This window comes from Ceratotherium simum, chromosome 10 (assembly GCF_057802395.1).
Source record: "Ceratotherium simum simum isolate JZ-2026a chromosome 10, ASM5780239v1, whole genome shotgun sequence".
Lineage (NCBI taxonomy): Eukaryota > Metazoa > Chordata > Mammalia > Perissodactyla > Rhinocerotidae > Ceratotherium > Ceratotherium simum.
Genome location: NC_141909.1, coordinates 65,208,282 through 65,230,983, shown reverse-complemented (window position 1 = coordinate 65,230,983; position 22,702 = coordinate 65,208,282).

The following is a 22,702-nucleotide window of genomic DNA, read 5'->3' as shown; positions in this document are numbered from 1 at the left end:
CCTGTTTAGTGTGTTTTTAGAAAGTTCAGGGAATTAACCTAAGAATATTTATTTCCTCCACTTTTCAGTTTCTCTCCAGAGAGAATTCACCTGGATCAGTTGATCCTGATGGAAGCATGAGAGGTGGCACACTTATTTGTATTTAGAGCTGTTGGCTTAATATCTTTAAGTCCAGCATATTTCTGTGGCAGAATACATTGGGTAGCTGCATTCACAACACAAGTTTTCTTAGACTATTACAAATGGGGAGGTGGAAGTAAATTGTAAGTTTGAAACCGGAAAGCCCAAGTCAAGTTGTAACCTCCTGATTGATTGTCTGATTCTTTTAATTTGGAGAGTCAATTTAATATTCAGAAAGGAGGACACTCCTAGGACTGATTTAAAACAGACCAGGGGGCCGGCTGGGTGGCGTGAGCTGTTAAGTGCGCGCGCTCCGCTGCGGGGCCCCAGGGTTCACAGGTTCGGATCCCGGGCGCGCACCGACTCACCGCTTGTCAGGCCATGCTGTGGCAAGCGTCCCATATAAAGTGGAGGAAGATGGGCACGGATGTTAGCCCAGGGCCAGTCTTCCTCAACAAAAAGAGGAGGATTGGCAATGGATGTTAGCTCAGGGCTGATCTTCTTCACACACACACACACAAAACAAACAAACAGACAAGGTAGGGAGTGATGGTCTAACACTTGCTCATCATGTTGCTTACAAGGAATCCCACTCCAATTTTGTGTGTCTTGCCTTCTTAGTTTCTGCACCGGTTTATTCCTAAATGAAAGATAAGAAAAATAACAACATGTTAGTGGTAGTGTCCCATGCTGTCAAAATATAGTTGTGGTGTGGTTATAGGATAGTGAGTGTTTTCCTTAAAAAGAAAAACAAAAGCAAACGACAATACCAACAAACCCAAAAAGGAAAAGGCTAATTTCACAAATTTCAGAGTCATACAATCTGACACTATGATAATGAAATGGATCGAATTGATACCCGGGTGCAGGCTTACAATACAGTGCTCTACCTTCAAGCTCTCACTGTTTCATACTTCCCTTATGTGCCTCCTCTACTGCTTTCCTGGATATTCTTAGCTCTTGCCTTATGAGCTCTTTTTTATTTGGGGGGAGTGAGATCATTATTCTAGGGTTAGCTGGTGAGGCATCAAGCTTTCCCACTACCAGAGTGATAAAATATTTACTGCATCAAACTGACAATATCACAGGTTTTCTCTTAGCAAACTTTCTTCAGGCTCCTCAGCAAGAAAGAAAACCACAAAGTCCAACACACTGCCCCAGCAGCAGCACATCACAAATCTGACCCTTCAAAATGGTAACTGGGGCATTTCTCCCTAGCTCTTCCAGGAGGGAAACAGCCCTGATGCTGGAAAGTCTGAAGGAAATTGATGGCTTGGTCATGCTTGGCAAGTACTTGCCAGGGTGCCAAGCATACTGGCAAGAAAGATCCAATAGAATCCAAAACTCTTTAGGTTAAATTTCCAGTGCAATCCAGGCAGATGATGGCTCTCTTATACTTACTGCTACACCACGCCACTGCTTCTTTCAGGCAAACCATCTCACTACCTTTGCTGTACAGCACCCTAGGGACCAGCCAAGCAGGGAGGCGAAGCTGGCTGCCTCCAGGAGGCTTTTCTCCCCTGAAGATGAGCAGGGGAGTCTGCAACTGAAGCTCATCTCTCAGCAGACCTAGGGCTTTTAAACCTTATTTTTTTTTTCTTTGCGCTGCATTTGGTCCTTAAGATAGTAACCTAAAAATTCATCAACGGAGGAGACCAAATCCAGTCTTTAAGATCCTCAATTAAAACAATTGTCTCTGTTTCGACCCAAAGTTAGCACCCGTTAATAGTTACGATTTGTTTTTTATTTTTGTGATATGCAACATGTTTTCCAGCTAAAATGCACTGACGATCAAAATATTGTGCTCAATTAAAAAGGAGAAGAATGTGCATAAGTCCAAAACTCAAACGAAACTCTATTACGAAAGAAAATGGCTGTAAATTTTCTTGAAAAGAGTGGTCAGTGTAGGCCCACAGTGCTGGCTGGTGATTATGTTAGCCATTAGCAAAAGTTCCATAACAAGCAAACCCTGGCACAGCATTTCATCTTCAGCTGCTCTCAGACGTCTCCAATTTTCTTCAAAAAGAGGCCTTTTAAATGCATTAAAACACATAAGCCCAAGTAAAGTGTAATCGAGACAGGGTGAGCACCCTACCTATACTTAAGCTCTCTGTAATTCTACTCTTCCAAATAAGAATGCCATTGAGGAGACATTTGATGAGTTGTCAGGAGACACAGCAAGAACCCCAAGGAAAGTTAGGTTCAAGTTGCCCTGATGTAATTACTGATGTGTTTAATTAAATCATGTACAAAGGCATTAAATATTTCAGCAAAGTCTGTTTTAAGTTGTTTTACCTCTTGAAAGACACTAATACAAAATGATTTTCTCAGGTAAATGAGATTTAGCTGCATTGGTGGGTAGAGCAGGCACAGCAGCTGCAGGTTTAATTAAACGTTTGCCTAACCATATAAAAAGACAGTGATATATCTTCATAGCATCTGGCAGCTTCACCATCCTCTAGTCATTCTTTAATTAGCATGCTGGTGAATTTAATAGAAGATGGCTTTAACGCAGGAGCAGATGGCTCTTCTGAGTGACAAGGGGAATGACAATTTCTGTCATGTTTACTTCGTATGTAGCTTTCTAGTCTGAAAGATCCCTTTGGAGCACAGGCCTGATGAAATCAGGAGTCGGGTTTAATATCTTCTGAAAGCAACCAATTCTGAATCTTGTTCAACTAAAAAAGTCTGACTCGTGAGCTTCTAGAGATGGCTTTCCTTTGTCTCTCTGTGTTCAATCCTCATCTTTTATGATGAGATCAGCCTTTCAGTTGTTATAAGAAAAGTTTTATAAAAATGTATATAATTTCTCTGGGGTAGATAAAACTATCTCTGTCAGATCTAATGTAGTCTCAAATGATCATCATTATCAGAGTTTTAAAGTTTAGAAACATGAACTCCATCTCACTCTTAGCTTGCAATTGGCTTGAGAGAAGAAGGGAGGAAAATATTTTTGCTTTTCATAGATTTTTTTTTTGAAATGAAAGAAAAAGGTAAGAAAATCCTAAGGAATAGGAAAGATAAGAATGTTCATAAGTGTGTGCTTTGGCTCTTATGGGCCTATTTTTAGAACTTCTTTCACATGTAAATGCTCTTCCCCCGCAGGCCTGGTCACTATGCACGCTCTTGTGGGGTGGCCATGTTGCGCCTAGGAAATTTTAAATACCGAATGTAGTTCACTTTACATAGTTAAGATCGACCGAATCAAAAATGGATGATTGCTTTGTTTGGATTAAGAGTATTATTTTTCCATTTATTTTCAGGTTTTCAAGTATGAACTGCAGACAAACTAATCCAAACCAATCGTGTGCAATGTGTATGTGCTAATAGCTGCCAGCTGTAATATTAGCTATTTTATTTGAATTATCTCATTTAATTCTCACAATAAGCTTGTAAGCCTGTAACTCTTTACAAATGAAGAGATGATCTAAAGAGGTTACAGGACTGGCTGGGCCAGTTGTGGGTGAAGGTCTGTCAGGGAGCAATATTGTTCTCTCTTCCTTGTGTTACACTATTTTTAGACCTAGAGACCATTCATTGCTCATTCATAGAAAAAAACATGTATCACATCTCACCATGTGCTAGACAGGTGCCAGGTATCCAAAGACACATCAACTCTTGCCCTTGAGGAACTCTCAGTCTCGAGGAGTAGAGAGATGTATAAACATAAGCACAATAAATATGGTGATAACTACAATAAAGACACAGGCAACTACTTTGGGAGCCTCTCTAGAGGTGGGAGCAGGCAATTTTTCCAGATATCATGCACAAATTGACATTGAATTTGGTCTCTTTTTTTTCACCAGTTTTACTGAGGTATAATTGACAAATAAAAAATATATATATTTAAGGTGTAAAACGTGATGTTTTAATATATGTATACATTGTGAAAGGATTACCATAATCAAACTAATTAACACATCCATCACCTCACATAGTTACCGTTTATGTGTGTGTGTGTGGTGAAAACACTTAAGACCCACTCTCTTAGCCAATTACAAGTATGCAATACAGCATTATTAACTAGAATCATCATGATGTACATCAGATCTACAGAGCTTACTCATCCTGCATACCTAAAACTTTGTATCCTTTGACCAACATCTCCCTATTTCCCCCACTCCCAGCCGCCGGCACCACCATTCTACTCTCTGCTTCTATGAATTCAATTTTTTTAGATTCCACATATAAGTGATACCATGCAGTACTTGTCTATCCGTGTCTGGCTTATTTCACTTAACATAATGTCCTCAAAGTTCATCTATGTTGTCGCAAATGGCAGGATTCCCTTCCTTTTTAAGGATGAATAAGATTCTATTGTACATATTTATACCACATTTTCTTCATCCATCATCCATCAACAGACACTTAGGTTGTTTCCATATCTTGGCTATTGTGAATAATGCTAAAATGAACATGGAAGTGTGGATGTCTCTTTGAGATACTGGTTTTATTTCATCTGGAAATATACCCAAAAGTGAGATTGCTGGATTATATGATAATTTTATTTTTAATTTTTTGAGGAAATGTCATACTGTTTTACATAATGTTAGTACTAATTTACATTCCCATCAACAGTGTGCAAGGGTTTTCTTTTCTCTACATCCTCGCCAACGCTTATAATCTTTTGTCTTTTTGAAGATGGCCATTTCAACAGATGTGAGGTGATATCCCATTGTGGTTTTTATTTGCATTTCCCTGATGATTAGTGATGTTAAACACCTTTTTACGTACCTGTTGGCCATTTGTATGCTTTTGAGAAATGTCTATTCAGGCGCTTTGGCCAGTTTTTAATTGGGTTATTTGTTTTTGCTTTTGGGTGGTTTGAGTTCTTTAAATATTTTGAATATTAACCACTTACCAGATGCATGATTTGCAAATATTCTCTCCCATTCCATAGGTTGTCTATCCACTCTGTTGAATGTTTCCTTTGCTGTGCAGAAGCTTTTTAGTTTGATGCAATCCCATGTGTCTATTTTTGCTTTTGTTGCCTGTGTTTTGGAGGTTATATCCAAAAAATCATTGCCAAGATCAGTGTCAAGAAGCTTTTTCCCTATGTTTTCTTCTAGTAGTTTTATAGTTTCATGTCTTATGTATGTCTTTAATCCATTTGAGTTTATTTTTGTATATGATGTGAGATAAGGGTCCAATTTCATTCTTCTGCATGTGGATATCCAGTTTTCCCAACACCATTTATTGAAGAGACTCTTTTCCCCATTGTGTGTTCTTGACACCCTCATTGAAGATCAGTTGACTGTAAATGCATGAATGTGTTTCTGGGCTCTCTATTCTGTACCATTGGTCTATATGTCTTTTTTTATGCCACTACCATACTGTTTTGATTACTAGCTTTGTAATATATTTCGAAATCAGGAAGTGTAATGCCCTCAGCTTTGTTCTTCTTGCTCAAGACTGCTTTGTCTATTTAGGATCTTTTGTGGTTCCATATGAATTTTAGGATTCTTTTTTCTATTTCTGTGAAAAATGCCATTGCAATTTTGATAAGGATTGCATTGAATCTGCAGATCACTTTGAGTAGTGTGGATATTTTAACAATATTAATTCTTCCAATTAATGAATATGGGACATCTTTCTATTTATTTGTGTCCTTTTCAATGACTTTCATCAATGTTTTGTAGCTTTCAGTGTATAGATCTTTCACCTCCTTGGTTAAATTTATTTCTAAGTATTTTATTGTTTTTGATGCTATTATAAATGGGATTGTTTTACTTATTTCTTTTTCAGATAGTTTGTTGTTAGTGTGTAGAAACATAACGGACTTTTGTATGTTGATTTTGTATCTTGCAACTTTACTAAAATCATTTATTAGTTCCAACAGATTTTTTTATTGTATTAACATTGGTTTATAATGTTATATAAATTTCAGGTGTACATCATTATATTTCAATTTTTGTATCGATTACATCATGTTCACCACCCAAAGACTAATTACAATCCATCACCACACACATGTGCTTAATCCTCCCTTCCGCCCTTCTCCCTCCCCCCTTCCCCTCTGGTAACCACCAGATTTTTGATGGAGTCTTTAGAGTTTTCTATATATAGGATCGTGTCATCTGCAAACAATTTTACTTCTTCCTTTTCAAATTGGATGCCAATTATTTATTTTTCTTACCTAATTGCTCTGGCTGGGACTTCCAGTACTATGTTGAATAGAAGTGGAGAGAGTGGGCATCCTTGTTTTTTTTCTGATCTTAAAGGGAAAACTTTCAGCTTTTCATCATTGAGGATGATGTTAGCTGTGGGTTTGTCATATACTGCCTTTATTATGTCGAGCTACATTCCTTCTATACCTAATTTTTTGAGAGTTTTTTTTTTTTTGCAGGGAAAGATTCTCCCTGAGCTAACATCTGTTGCCAATCTTCCTCTTTTTTCATTTTTTTCCCTCCCCAAACCCCCAGTACATAGCTGTATATCACAGTTGTAAGTCATTCTAGTTTTTCTATGTGAGGCGCCACTACAGCATGGCAACTGACACTCGGGTGGTGTGGTTCTGCAACTGGGAAGTCAACTCAGGCTGCTGAAGCAGAGAGCACTGAACTTTAACCACTAGGCCTCAGGGCTGGCTTGAGAGACTTTTTTTAATCATGAAAGCATGTTGAATTTTGTCAAATGCTTTTTCTGCATATATTGAGATGATCATATGATTTTTATTCTTTATTCTGTTAATGTGGTGTATCACGTTTATTGATTTGCGTATGTTGAACCGTCCTTGCATCCCAGGGATAAATCTCACTTTATCATGGTGTATGATACTATTAATCTGCTGTTGAATGTGATTTGCTAGTATTTTGTTGAGGACATTTACATCTATGTTAATCAGGAATATTGGCCTGTAATTTTTTTTTCTCGTAACATCCTAGTCTTGCTTTGGTATCAGGGTAATGCTAGCCTTGTAAAATGAGGTTGGAAGTATTTCTTCCTCTTTAATTTTTTGCAAGAGTTCAAGAAAGATAGGCATTAATTTTTCTTTAAATGGTTGGTAGAATCTACCAGTGAAGTCATCTGGTCCTGGGCTTTCCTTTGTTTTGGGTTACTGATTCAATCAGTAATTGAAGTTTTTGATTACTGAGTCAATCTTCTTACTCATTATTGGTCTGTTTGGATTTTCTGTTTCTTCATGATTCAGTCTTGGTAGGTTGTATGTTTCTGGGAATTTATCCATTTCTTCTAGGTTATCCAATTTTTACCAACATATATAATGGTACATAGCATAATTGTTCATAGCAGTCTCATGATCTTTTGTATTTCTGTGTTATCAGTTATAATGCCTCCTCTTTCATAACTGATTTTATTTGAGTCTTCTTTTTTTCTTAGTCTACCTAAAAGTTTGCTTATTTTGTTTATCTTTTCATAAAACCAACCCTTAGTTTCATTGATCTTTTATATTGTTTTTTAATTTTCTATTTCATTTTTTTCTACTCTAGTCTTTATTATTTCTTTCCTTCTGCTAATTTTGGGTTTAGTTTGTTCTTTTTTCCCTAGTTTCTTCAGGTGTAAAGTTATGTTGTTTATTTGAGGTTTTTTTCTTAATGTAGGTGTCTATTGCTATAAACTTCCCTCTTAGAACTGCTTTTGCTGTATCCCATAAGTTTTGGTATATTGTATTTCCATTTTCATTTGTTTCCAGATATTTTTTTATTTCCTTTTAATTTCTTCTTTGACCCATTGGTTGTTGAGGAGTGTGTTTTTTAATTTCTACATATTTGTGATTTTTCCAATTTTCTTCCTGTTGTTAATTTCTAGTTTCATACCACTGTGGTTGGAAAAGATACTTGATACATTTTCACTTTTAAAATTTGTTAAGACTTGTTTAGTGGCCTGATATATAATCTATACTAGAGAATGTTCCATGTGTGCTTGAGAAGAATGTGTATTCTGCTGCTGTTGGATGGAATGTTCTGTATATGTCTGTTAGGTCCATTTGCTCTATAGTATTCTTCAAGACCACTATTTCCTTATTGATTTTCTGTCTTTATGATCTGTCCATTGATGAAAGTGGGGTATTGAAGTCCCTTACTATTATTGTATTGCTGTCTCTTTCTCCCTTCAGTCATGTTGATATTTGCTTTATATAATTTGTTGCTCTGATATTGGGTACATATATATTTACAATTGTTATATTCTCTTGATGAATTGACCCCATTGTCATTTATATAGTGACTTTCTTTGACTCTTGTGACAGTTTTTTACTTAAATTCTATTTTGTCTAAGTATTGCTACCTCTGCTCTGTTTTGGTTACCATTTGCATGGAATATCTTTTTCCATCCCTTCACTTTCAGTCTGTGTCCTTAAATCTCAAGTGAGTCTCATGTAGGCAGCATATAATTGGATCATCCTTCTTTTATCCGTTTAGCCACTCTATTTCTTTTGATTAGAGAATTTGATCCATTTACATTTAAAGTAATTATTCATACATAAGGACTTACTGTTGTCATTTGTTAATAGTTTTCTGTGTTGTATTTCCTTCATTCCTATCTTCCTCTTTTGGTGTCTTTCTTTGTGACTTAATGATTTTTTTACAGTGAAATGCTTTGATTCCTTTTTCTTTAACTTTTGTGTATCTACTACAGCTTTTTTCTTTGTGATTACTATGGGGCTTACATAAAATATCTTATAGTTATAGTAATCTATTTTAAGCTGATAACAACTTAACTTCAATCACATACAAACCTCTACACCTTTACTGCCCCCTCCCCACTTTTTATGTTATCAGTGTCACAATTTACATCTTTTTATATTGTGGATCCATTAACAAATTATTGTAGCTATAGTTATTTTTAATATATTTATCTTTTAACTTATATACTAGAATTAAGAGTGATTTATGCACCGCCTTTACAGTATTAGAGTATTCTGAATTTGACTATATATTTCTCTTTACTAGTGAGTTTTTTTTTTTTAAAGATTTTATTTATTTATTTATTTTTCCCCAAAGCCCCAGTAGATAGTTGTATGTCGTAGCTGCACATCCTTCTAGTTGCTGTATGTGGGACGTGGCCTCAGCATGGCCGGAGAAGCGGTGCGTCGGTGCACGCCCGGGATCCGAACCCGGGCCACCAGCAGCGGAGCGCGTGCACTTAACCGCTAAGCCACGGGGCCGGCCCTACTAGTGAGTTTTATACTTTCATATGTTTTTGTGTTGCTAATTAGCATTCTTTGTTTCAACTTTAAGAACTCTCTTTAGCACTCTTGTAAGACAGGTCTAGTTTAGTGATGATTAACTCCCTTAGCGTTTTTTTTTTTTTTTTGGTCTGGGAAAGTCTTTATCTCTCCTTCATTTCTGAAGGACAGCTTTCTCAGCCATAATATTCTTGGTTGGCAGGGTTTTTTTCTTTTACCACTTTGAGTACATATCATCCCATTCTCTCCTGGCCTGCAAGGTTTCTTCTAAGAGATCTGCTTTTAGTCTTATGGGGATTCTCTTGTATGTGACGAGTCACTTTTCTCTTGCTGCTTTCAAAATTCTTTCTTTTGTCTTTGACTTTTGACAATTTAATTATAATATACCTTGATGAAGATCTCTTGATGTTTAGCCTATTTGAGCTTCTTGGGGCATCATGAATCTGGTTGTTCATTTCCCTTCCCAGATTTGGGATATGTCCTGTCATTATTTTTTTAATGAACTTTCTGCCCTTTTCTCATTCTCTGCTTCTTCTAGGACTCCCATAATGGGTATATTGTTTCTTTTAGTGGTGTCCCATAAGTTACTCAGGCTTTCTTCACTCTTTTTCATTCTTTTTTCTTTTTGTTCTCTAACTTCATAGTTCCAATGACTTCTGTTCAAGTTAACTGATTCTTTTTTCTGCATGATCTAATCTGATGTTGAAGCTCTCTATTGAATTTTCCAGTTTAGTCCTTGTATTCTTCAGCTCTAGGATTTCTGTTTGGGTCTGTTTTGTGGTTTCCATTTCTTTGTTAAACTTCTCATTTTGTTCATGTATTGTTTTCCTGATTTCATTTACTTGTCTATCTGTGTTCTCTTGCAGATCATTCACCTACTTTAACATGAATATTTTGAATTCTTTGTCAAGCTGTTCATGGATCTCTATTTTTTTAGGTTCAGTTACTGGAGCTTTATTAGTTTCCTTTGGTGGTGTCATGTTTGCCTGATTTTTTGTGATCCATGTAGCCGTGCATTGGAGTCTGTGCATTTGAAGGAGCAGATACTAATTCCAATCTTTACAGGCTGCTTTTGGCAGGTAAAGACCTTCTGCTGAGTCCCCAGACTAATGGGACTATCTCCAAGGTCAGAGTCCAGAGCAGGACTGGAGCTGGGGCTTATGACCCTTGCTAGGTCTACAGTCTATTCCACAGATTCCACAGTTGGCAGGCTTGTTACCAGGGATGTGGTTGGGTGGGGTTTCCACTGGGTCCCTGAACATGCACCTGTCAGTTGCTGGGCTGGTCCCAGGGTAGGCAGGACTGCCTTCAGACCACAGTAGAGCATGTCTGGAGCTGGGTCACAAGACTGCTTCAGGGACTGTAATTGAGTCCAAGGTTGGTGGGCCCATTATTGGGGAGCTGAACAAGTGTGGCTCCTCCCAGGACCCTTGGAAGAAGGGCAAGCTCTGTGGTAAGCCCACAGACAAGCGAGACTGGAGCCAAGTCCACAGGGGTGGGCTCCTTCCGGTCCACATCCAGAACCATGGCTGGTGGGTCTGCCACCAATGAATGGGCCTGCCTTCTCAAAGTGGCTCTCCTCAGTCTTGGGCTCCACTGGGGTTTCGCAACATCCTACTTGGGTCCTTAAACATCCATAAAGGCACTTTGTCTGTGGATGGATGCTCAATATTTGTTTCTATAGGAGGATGCAGACTGGACACGTCCTGTTTTGCCATCTTGATGATGTCCTGAATTTGGTCATGAAGAAGAAGCAGAAATTCTCTTGAAGGAAAAGCTGGGTGGGAGCTTATTCTTAGCAAAGTAAACAATGAATAAAGTCTCAGAGGTCTGAAAGAGCTTGGAGTATTTCAGAAACAGAGGCCTATTTCACATGAATGGATACAATGGTGAGTGGGTGTAGCAGAGGGTGGCTTGCTTTGAGCAACAGGGACTGTAAACTTACATGTCTAGTTGGGCCAGATGAGTAATGAAAATGACTGAAGTGAACCAAGTTTAATGATAGGGAGTGGTAGAGACTCTCAGCGTTGCCAGATCTCCCTTTTTTCCAAAAGAAGTCAAACATTCAGATTTTTAAAAACTCTTGAAGTCCCCTTCTAGGGATGTATCATGAAGTTACACCTCTACCATGTCAAACAACATTTGCATTCATTACAGCATGCTTGAAAGAAAATATTGGAGAAAAATGAGGACCTATTCAAAGAGAAATTGTTCAATAACTATCCTAAGTTTCTAAAGAAATGCCACTATCAAACATAAAGAAAATAGGACACGTCTGCAAGGTGTATTCATCTCACAGGCTGCCAGTTTGCAACCGTCAGGTACTGGAGAACTGCTAGCTTGCTACTTGCTGGTCTCTTCAACTTCCACTCTTATTAAACAAGTTTCCTGCTTGCAGGTTTGGGAAAATTAAATATAATTTAGGGATGAGCAATCCACCCTGAAAATTAATGTTCCTGTCAAAGCTTGGTTTTCTTTGGAGTTAGCACCTTGGAGGCAGATTTAACTTGAAATGTATTCACTTTGCACCTTTTGAGTAGTTATTTACTTGCTAGCGTTAATAAAGAAGGCATTTGGCTACAGGAGAGAAAAAGCACAGACTTGCCTTTATTCCATCAGCACAAAGAAAACTTCAGAGAACCTAGGGGATGGGGAGTGAGTAAGAAGCAGGATAGGAAGAAAGGAAACACTATCCTAGTTAATAGAAAGATGTCAGATCAAGAATCCAGGTGTCCTAACAAAGCAGCTCTCTACCTTAGGGTTTTCTCAATTCTGTTGTCAAATCTACCATCTCACTGGGATGTATTTTATCAAAGAGAATTTCCCAGTATATATTTTCTTGCTAATCAAATCCTGGTTAATAAAAAATGAAATACAAATATAATGAAATAAAGGATATGTGTACCCTGAATTCCAGAAAGGAATAGATATTCTTATTAGGAAAAAAATGATTACATTAATCGTGGAAACCTAGTCTATCTTTCTAACAGCAATTTAGCCTGGTCCACAGCAAGAGATATTTGCATTATAAAAATCTTTTCAGGGCATTTCACTGAAAAACATATAAAAATGGTCCTTTTATATGAAAAGATACCCTCACTCATAATGAGAAAAATGCAAATTAAAACTATAGTAAGATACCTATCAGTTTAGCAAATTTTCAAATGTTTAACAACACCCTGTCCACAGGGCTTTGAGAAAACTGGCACTCCTCATACGTTCCTGGTAGGAATGCAAAATGGTATAATCACTATATTAGTCTGGGTTTTCCAGAGAAACAGAACCAGTAGGATATATATATATATGCATATGTGTGTATATATACATACATATGTACATATATATATAAAGAGATTTATTTTAAGGAACTGGGCTGGGCAGTTATGGAGGCTGACAAGTCCAAAATCTGCAGGTTGGGAGGACATCAGCTTGGAGATCCAGGAAGAGCCAATGCTTAAGTTCAAGTCTGAAGGCTGTCTGCTGACAGAATTCCCTCTTGCTCAGGGGAAGTCAGTCTTTTGTTCTATGCAGGTCTTTAACTTATTGGATGTGGCCCACTCACATTATGGAGGGCAATGTGCTTTACTCAAAGGCCACCAATTAAGAACACTCTCCTAGAAACATCCAGAATAATGTTTGATCATATATCTGGGCACCACAGCACAGCCAAGCTGACACGGAAAAAATAACCATTACAACCATGATGTAGGAGAATTTAGCAATATGTAGTAACCTTTTGACCCAAGAATCCCCCTTCTAGGAATTTATTGTGAATATACACATCTACAACATGAAATGACATGAAACAACATTTGCATAAGGTTACCTACCGCATTATTGTTTGAAATAACAAAATATTGGAGAAAAACTAGGACTCATTCAAAGAGAACTAGTTGAATAAAGTATAATATACCCATATAATAGATTGCTAGTTAGCAATAAAAAATGCTAAGGTAGATCTCTATGAACTAGGTTAGCACTATTTCCAAAATACATTTACAAGTGAAAAAAGCAAGATGCAAGTGCATAATAGTATACTACCTTGTATATAAAATAATTGGAGATTATATGCTGTGTGTGTGTTTAAGTATATACACACACACACATATACACATATATACATACATACATACACGCACACACACGCACACACACACACAGTTTTGCAAAAAGAATTCTGGGAATGATAAACCAGAAACAAACAAAAAGAATTAGCTATAGGTAATGGGTTCAAAATCTTTCCAAATCTAAATACTATTCTTTCTTTGATCCTGCCCAGGACCACCTACTTTAGAGTTGCGGGTCTGTGACTGCTCTAGTATTCCTTTGAGATTCAGATGCTAGTAATTTTTTGTCTTTCCTTGGGAGAACCAAAAGTATCCAAGGTCTGCCATGAGCCAGACATTCATGAGACTGTACTATGTTTCACAAGTGCTTAATCAAGATCTCAAGTACCTCAAGTTCCCCTGTCATCTACCCTCATCCAAAATGTGGATGACCTTTTTTCTGCTAAGCTCCAATGATGAAGAAAACATCAAAGCAGATTCTACCTTTTGACTTTATTTTGCCCCCCAAAGGACACCAAGTATCGAAGGAAAATGCAAAATTATCAACTAAAGTTTCATTATTTGGGACTGATTTGTCTGAAGGTATCAAATCTCCTACCTCTGATCGATTACAAGCTCGGATCACAGCAATTGGGAACTCACTGTTCCAGAGCAACAAGGGAAAATGGGGTCGCTATAAAACTGTGGCTCCCTACACAATCATATGCTTGATTTGGAAAATTAGTAATCTATCTAATTTCTTTTCCATGGAAAACACTGATGCTTGGAAAGGAGAGCAGTGTTGAGAGTATTAGGGAGAAAATTACAAGCTTTATGTTATTGCTTGACTGTCCTGTGAAGAAGATGGGCATCTCCCACTAGAGGAGGTGTGTGATAACTTACAGATCCACATGAATGCACAAACACACCCTTTGCTTTGAAAGTTCAAGTTACAGCGTAATTCCAGTCTATCAGAAAAAAACTCAAAGATGGGGACAGGGGTTAGAGTCAATCCACTCCTTCATAATATGTACTCAAAATGTTCAAGGTACATTGTTGGGGTAGATTTTATTATTTTTCAAATTATTCACTGTTTCTACTTGGGGTGGGGGCCTTCCTGTGGGGCCCTTCCCTGTTATGTTGCTCCATGCAGGAAGATTATGCATTCCTGCCCTACTTAGGTACAGCTCTGTAACTTATTTTGGCCAATAAAATGTGAGTGAAGTCATGTGTGTTATTTCTGAGCAGAAGTTTTAAGAACTAGTACATATTTCCTCATCTCTCTTTATCCTCCACTAGGAGGCCAGTAAGTCCAGACAGGGACTTTTCTGTCAGTCCCTGAGTGAAAATATGGAACAGAGCCTCAGCTGACCCATTATGGCATCTAACGTGAGCAAGAAATGTGGGGGTGTTTTTTCACTGCAACGTAACTTAGCCTGAGCTGACAAAATTGAGTAGCTTGCTCTATCAGTCAACTATTGTCAAAATTATGCTGCATGGTTAACAACCACAAAATCTCAGTTTGTATTAAAAAAAGCATTTATTCCTCACTGTTGTTGGTGGGTTGGCTGAGGTTCCACTGATCTAGGCTGGGCTTGGCTGGGCACAGCTGGGCATGGCTTCAGGCTTAGCTTGAGTTCCTGTCTGCTCCATGTGTTATCCATTCCTCAGGGGCCAGAGGGCTATGCTGGACATATTCTTTTCATGACAAAAAGAAAGAGCACAAAAAACCAAGCCCCAGCCTATAGGCATGTTTTAAAGGCTCTTTTCTCATCACATCCAGAACATTCCATTGGCCAAAGCAAGCCTCATAGTTAAATCTAACATTGGTGAGGCAAGGAAATATACTCTGTTTCTCATGGGATGAACTACCAAGTCCTATGACAAAAATGGTGGATGAAAGGAGGGGTGAAGAGTGGAGAACAGTAATGCAATCCACTACTGGCTTTGAGATGGTGAATAATTATCCACCGGCAGTCCGGGAGTCCCTGGAGCTCTGTGTCTCCTGGCATGATCCACACCACGGCCTCCTTCCCCATGCAACCTTTACAGCCAGGGCAGATCCAGATTTTGTGGGACTTGAATTTTATACATTTTGGGGTGCCCTTTTCAAGTAAAAGAACACAAAATACCATGTGAACTCATTGCTAGCTCCTCTTGGGGTCCTCAAAAGGGTATATGAACATGAGGGTCCTGGAAACTTAAGCTTCATTACCTCATATTAAATCAGCCCCTGCTCACAGGTTCACCACCATTATCTTGCCTGAAACCACGAGTTCTGGTTTCATTTTTATGTTTACTGATTTATGTCAGTCCTCAAGAAGCTGAGCATTTACCAGGTCATCCTACGATACCTATACTCCCATCCAGATGCTACAAATGTTACTTTCCCAGGAATGCCTTCTCTAACAGGCCTGTTGACAATTGTCCCTACCCCTTTCATTCCCCATCTCTTTCCTGCTTTCCTTTTCTTCACAGAACTTATCACTGCCTTACATACTATATATTTTATACATTTGTTTATTATCTATTTCCTCCCACTAAATTATAAGCTCCATGAGGTGGGGATTTTTATCAGTTTTGAACATTAATATATTCTTAGTGCTTAGAACAGTGCCTGGTACATAGCAGGTTCTTAATAAGTATTTATTGAACACATGAATACAAGAAAGTCTCATGGATTCTTGTATTTGCATTCTAATGCATATTGGGAGAGAAGACAATTTGAAATGCAATGTATGTTAACCATGTTTACCCAAATAGAGCTGAAAAGTACCTTAAAAATCATAGTCCAACCTTCTTACCTTGTAAAATCGCAATCTAAGACTCAGGGATTTAAGAGATTTGCTTGAGGTCACTTGTGGAATCAAAACTCAAAAACATCAGTTAGGATGTTTTCCATTGTAAGTTACAGCAAACCCAACTTAAGCAAGAATTGTTTTAAACCAGTAGTGTGGTTCTTGCTATGTTCTGTTCTGAGTGATTTACCAGTATTAACCCATTTAATGCTCATGGAAACTCCATGAGGAAGGTATTATTAGCCCCATTTTGTACAAGGAGACGCTAAGGCACAGTGCCTGTAAGTAATTACTGAAGATGACACAGTTGATGAGTGGCAGAACTGCGCTTTCGATTCAGGCAGCTTATTCTAAAGTCCATATTCTTATCCATTTCACCAGGCTGCTTCTTGACAGGGGAAACAAGAATAACAAGAACAGATAGTCTGACTCAAACTGGCCTAATAAGGGAGTTTATTAGCTTAAGTAACTGACATCTACATGAGTCTTGATCCAGTGGATCAGTAATGTCGTCTGATTTCTTTTGCATTCTGCACTTTGTATCCCACAGTGCTGGCTTCATCCGGAGACTGGGTTCCCTTGAGTTCCCACAACCGCACCAGCAGCAACCTGGATTACATGTGTCCACCTTTATGTATACAGCAGGGAGGAGAAAACATCTTTCTTTTTTTTTTTTGGTGAGGAAGATTAGCCTTGAACTGACAGCTATTGCCAATCCTCCTCTTTTTGATGAGGATGATTGGCCTGGGGCTAACATCCATGCCTATCTTCCTCTACTTTATATGTGGGACACCTGCCACAGCATGTTTTGATAAGCAGTGCATAGGTCCATGCCTGGGATCCGAACCTGCAAACCCCAGGCTGCTGAAGTGGAGTGTGTGAACTTAACCACTATGCCACCGGGCCGGCCCCCAGAAAACATCTTTTCCTCTACAACTGGCAGCATTCTTGAGGTTTATCTTGTTTCTAGCCTCAAGTCGCATGCCCCAGCCGCAAATCCAGCTTGCATCGTGGGTTTCAGCGCTGGACTCACATAGAATGGAAGTCTATTGGGAAGGGAAAACGGTGGCCAGGAAGAGAGTTTTGTAAACTTACCTAAGTCAATTTGGCTGTTTGGTAAATTCTGTGCTCTTTGGCAAATATTGGAAGCCCCCAGTGTTTAAGAGTAGGAGAGGGCTATATATCCTGTCCCCCAACAACATCGCTTCCAGGCAGAAAGCTACAATGAGAACAAGTGTCCAACAAAATCCCATCCAACCTATATTTAGCAAGCAGGCACAAAAAACTGTCACATTGCCAGTTTGTAGTTCGGGGAAGTCCCAATATTTGTCACAGGCCAATGGTTTTCATTCCTGGCTGCACATTAGATTCACCTAGGCAATGGGTTGGGCTCACCCTCTGACCATTTAAAGCAGAATCTCTGAGCAAAGGCCCATGCGTCAGTATTTTAAAAATCTCCTGAGGTAATTTTAGGACATAGTTAGAGTTGAAAACTACTGCCCTGGGCACTTCCAACTAGTACTCGCATGAAAGGCCCAGCAATATTCTGACAGCAGGATGAGCCCGCCTGAGAGAGTAGGCACAGCGTTCTCCATGATGTGAGACCCAAAGGCCCTGAACAGCGGTCTTCAATGTCTTTATGATCCTGAACTGTCTCAATTTTTTTAAAAAACAAAACTTACATATTTTTAAATTGATATGTAAAATGTTTTTTCATCATAAGTTTTAGTAATTACAAAGGACCTAATTTCTGGGATATTGAAAATATTAGCATTTTAAAATAAAACAGTTACATTACTTTTAAAAATGTATACCATGACTTTTACCGTCATCAGCCATTAAAAAAAATACATGAACAACTTCTTCTTTAATATCATTCCTCTTTCTCTTTAAATTTGTATTTCCATTTCACCTCCCTTACAGACTTTTATCCTAATTTATGATATTATTATGCTTGAAAGGGTTTTAATGATCACCATATCATAATAAAAATAGGTAGATACGTTTAAATTTTAGTTCAAAAAAGTTTCTGTGACCTTTAGGCTCAAGAATTTTTTCTTTCTGGACTAAGCTGTCATTGTACTTATTACATTAAAATTAATCAAAATATCATATGCATATTGCATATATTTTGTTAGAAAATTATTAAATATACAAAATAAATTTTATTAGAATTATGTCTCAATAGGATAGTTGGAGATTTAAAACACTTATTTCACATATATCCACATATATTCATGTATATTTATTAACTAAAATGAGACAGGATTAAGCATTGATTTTATTCCTATTTAGCACTTTTATAGATAAGATTTCAAAGAAAACCTGTTCATATAAATGAATGGATTGGAATAAAAAGAGTTTTGTTATAAGGATGTCATTCAATTCTTTGAACTCCTTCTCAGTTATATGCCAAAAATCACACAGTGATCATCTATCCTCAAAATTATTCTTAATCATCTTTCATCTGATAGCTTGATTCCATCTTCTTTCAGTTTTGTTGAAAGCAACAAATTTACTTTCTCAATACCAATACCAATACCAACACATGGACTTTGTTCTTCATCTGTAGCCCCAATGCTTTTACACTGCCCCTCCCCCACCAAAGAATGTGCTATAATTACATTTGATAAGAGTGAGAGCAGGGCAGGCATCATGGGCTTTGGCACAGGACCCCCAGCTTACAAGGGCCCTGCACTTGGTTTAATGTTCTGGTGTCATTGTCATGAAATTCTTAATAATTTTGGAACAAGTGGTCCCACATTTTCATTTGCACTGGGCCCCGCAAATTCTATCCCTGCTCCTGGGTGAGAGGTCTGCTTTTCTTTTGCGATAGAAGTGCTTTGTAAAAGTGGTGATGGGAAAGGAGTGGTGGCCTGGAACAGGCCCATTCCCAGGCAGAACAGTTTTAGAAAGAGTGCCTAAGAAACTTAAGGATCTGGAGATAGATTTCCTTCACACCGTCTGGAAAATGTTCTCACATCTCCTAAGGGTGCGTGTGGCCCAGTTTGAAGACCACTGCTCTCGTCTCCCAGTAGGCACGTGGCATGTCTGCTGAGCCTGCTGGACTTGTACATGTCACTCTTGGAAGAGACTGAAGAGTCTTCCTACTCAACATCACCCAATTTGAACATTGCTCATTTCACCATTAACAAATTATGATTAATATCCTTTACGCTACTCAACAGATGCTCTAGTTTATGTTTTGGTAAGGATATTCGAAGTGAGTAACCACCTCTGAAGGTAGAGTGTGGAGTCTTGATCAGAGAACCTCAAAATGCCAATTTACTGTGCTGTAAATTAGGATTAATTTGTACCCAGTCACCACACTGTTCTTATACTGAAATATTTTAAATTGCCACACAGACAATACAGGCATACCTCATTTTATTGTGCTTTGTGTTATTGTATGGCTCAGATATTGCATTTTTTACAAATTGAAGGTTTGTGGGAACCCCGTGTCCAACAAGTCTATTGGCGTCATTTTTCCAACAGCATTTGCTCCCTCCGTGTCTGTCACATTTTGTTAATTCTTGCAATATTTCAAACTTTTCATTATTATTATATTTGTTATGGTGATCTGTGATCTTTGATGTTACTCTTGTAATTGTTTTGGGGCGCCACAAACCGCACCCATACAAGACAGTGAACTGAATCGATAAATGTGTGTGTTCTGACTGCTCCACCAACCGGCCGTTGCCCCATCTCTCTCCATCTTCAAGGGCCTCTCTATTCCCTGAGACACAATAAAATTGAAATTAGACCAATTGTTAACCCTACAATGGCCTCTAAGTGTTCAAGTGAGAGGAAGAGTTGCACAACTCTCACTTTAAATCAAAAGCTAGAAATGATTAAGCTTGGTGAGGAAGGCTTGTCACAAGCTGAGATGGGCTGAAAGCTAGGCCTCTTGTGCAAACAGTTTGCCAAGTTGTGAATGCAAAGAAAAATTCTTGAAGAAAATTAAAAATATTACTGCAGTGAACACATGAATGATAAAGAGAAATAGCCTTATTGCTGATATGGAAAAAGTTTCAATGGTCTGGATAGAAGATCAAACCAGCCACAACATTCCCTTAAGTCAAAGCCTAATCCAGAGCAAGGCCCTAACTCTCTTCAATTCTGTGAAGGCTGAGAGAGGTGAGGAAGCTGCAGAAGGAAAGTTTGAAGCTAACAGTCTTTGGCTCATGAGGTTTAAGGAAAGCAGCCATCTCCATAACATAAAAGTACGAGGTGAAGCAGCAAGTGCTGATGTAGAAGCTGCAGCAAGTTATCCAGAAGATCTAGCTACGATACTTAATGAAGGTGGCTACACTAAACAACAGATTTTCAATGTAGACAGAACAGCTTTATGTTGGAAGAAGATGTCATCTAGGACTTTCATGGCTAGAGAGGAGAAGTCCATGCCCAGCTTCAAAGCTTCAAAGGACAGACTGACTCTCTTGTTAGGAGCTAATGCAGCTGGTGACTTTCTTTAAGTTGAAGCCAATGCTCATTTGCCATTCCAAAAATCCTAGGGCCCTTAAGAATTATGCTACATCTATTCTACCTGTTCTCTATAAACGGGCAGCAAAGTCCAGATGACAGCACATGTGTTTACAACATGATTTACTGAATATTTTTAGCCCACTGTTGAGACGTACTGCTCAGAAAAAAAGATTCCTTTCAAAATATTACTGCTCATTGACAATACACCTGGTCACCCAAGAGCTCTGATGGAGATGTGCAATGAGATTAATGTTGTTTTCATGCCTGCTAACAAAACATTCATTCTGTAGCCCGTGGATCAAGGAGTCATTTCGCCTTTCAAGTATTATTATTTAAGAAACACATTTTGTAAGGCTATAGCTGACATGGATAGTGATTCTTCTGATGGATCTGGCAAAGCAAATTGAAAACCTTCAGGAAAAGATTCACCATTCTAGATGCCATTGAGAACATTTGTGATTCGTGGGAAGAGGTCAAAATGTCAACATTAACAGGAGTTTGGAAGAAGTTGATTCCAATCCTCATGGATGACTTTGAGGGGTTCAAGACTTCAGCGGGGGAAGTAACTGCAGATGTGGTGTAAATTTCAAGAGAACTAGAATTAGAAGTGGGGCCTGAAGATGGGACTCAACTGCTGCAATCTCATGATAAAACTTTAATGGATGAGGAGTAGCTTCCTATGGATACGCAAAAAAAATGATTTCTTGAGATAGAATCTACTCCTGGTGAAGATGCTATCAAGATTGCTGAAATGACAACAATTTAGATTTAGGATATTACATAAACTTGGTTGATAAAGCAGTGACAGGGTTTGAGAGGATTGATTCCAATTTTGAAAGAAGTTCTACTGTGAGTAAAATGCCATCAAGCAGCATCACATGCTACAGAGAAATCATTCATGAAAGGAAGAGTCAACCAATGCTGTAAACTTCATTGTTGTCTTATTTTGAGAAATTGCCATACCACCCCAGCCTTCAGCAACCACCACCCTGATCAGTCAGCAACCATCACCATCAAGGCAAGACCCTCCGCCAGCAAAAAGATTACAACTTGCTGAAGGCTCAGATGATGGTTAGCATTTTTTAGCAATAAAGTATTTTTTAATTGAGGTATGTGCATTTTTTTTAGACATAATGCTATTGCACACTTAATAGACTACAGTATAGTGTAAACATAACTTTTATATGCACTGGGAAACCAAAAAATTCATGTGACTCACTTTATTGAGATATTTGCTTTATTGAGGTGGTCTGGAACTGAACCCACAATATCTCTGAGGCATGCTTGTATTAGAGCAACTGACAGATGCCCGCTATATCAAGCTCAGGCTTTCTGAGTCCAAATTTAATGCTATTTTTTATACACTATGCTTATGATCCAGACATAATATAACTCCTCAGGAGAGCACAAGGGAAGAGGGACTGTGTCAGAGTCTCAGAGCTGGACTATAATAGACAGGTGGGGTCCACCCAGTTCCAATGAGCTTCTTGATTCACAACGTCTTGGTTTTCACTCCAGGGTTTGTGTGTTTGTTTATATAATTTTGAAAATAATTTATTTAGTTGATTAATTCTGTTGTAGATAAAAATATTGTACAGTAAAGTATTTTCTTTCTTACAATACATCTGAAAAAATACCTAAAAACATTTAGGACAAATGGTTAGGACATTAGAGACAAAATGAAGCATCTGAACTGTAGGTAATGAAAGAGAAAAAGAAGTCCTCTCTGGAGGTGGTGAGGAAAAGTGAAACAATTGAGTTACATTGACTCTCAGTGACAGAAAGATCATCAAAATCAAAGCTACTGAAGTTTAAGCAGGACCTGAAATTAACACCATTCGTTCTTTCACGCACCAAATGCTTATTAAATTTACTGTACTTGAAATAAGATGAATCGGGTTTTAATCTTAGATCTACAGTTTTCTGAGTCACTGAACTTCTCTAACACACAATTTTTGCTTCTGTAAAATGGTTCTAGATACTATCTGCCTGGTGCCACTTATAGGAATGTTGTAAATTCACAGGTGAAAATAAACCTCCTCAATCATCCTACTATTTTGCTGCTAAACATGCAACTGGTATGAGTTTCTCACCGCTAACTCAAAAGT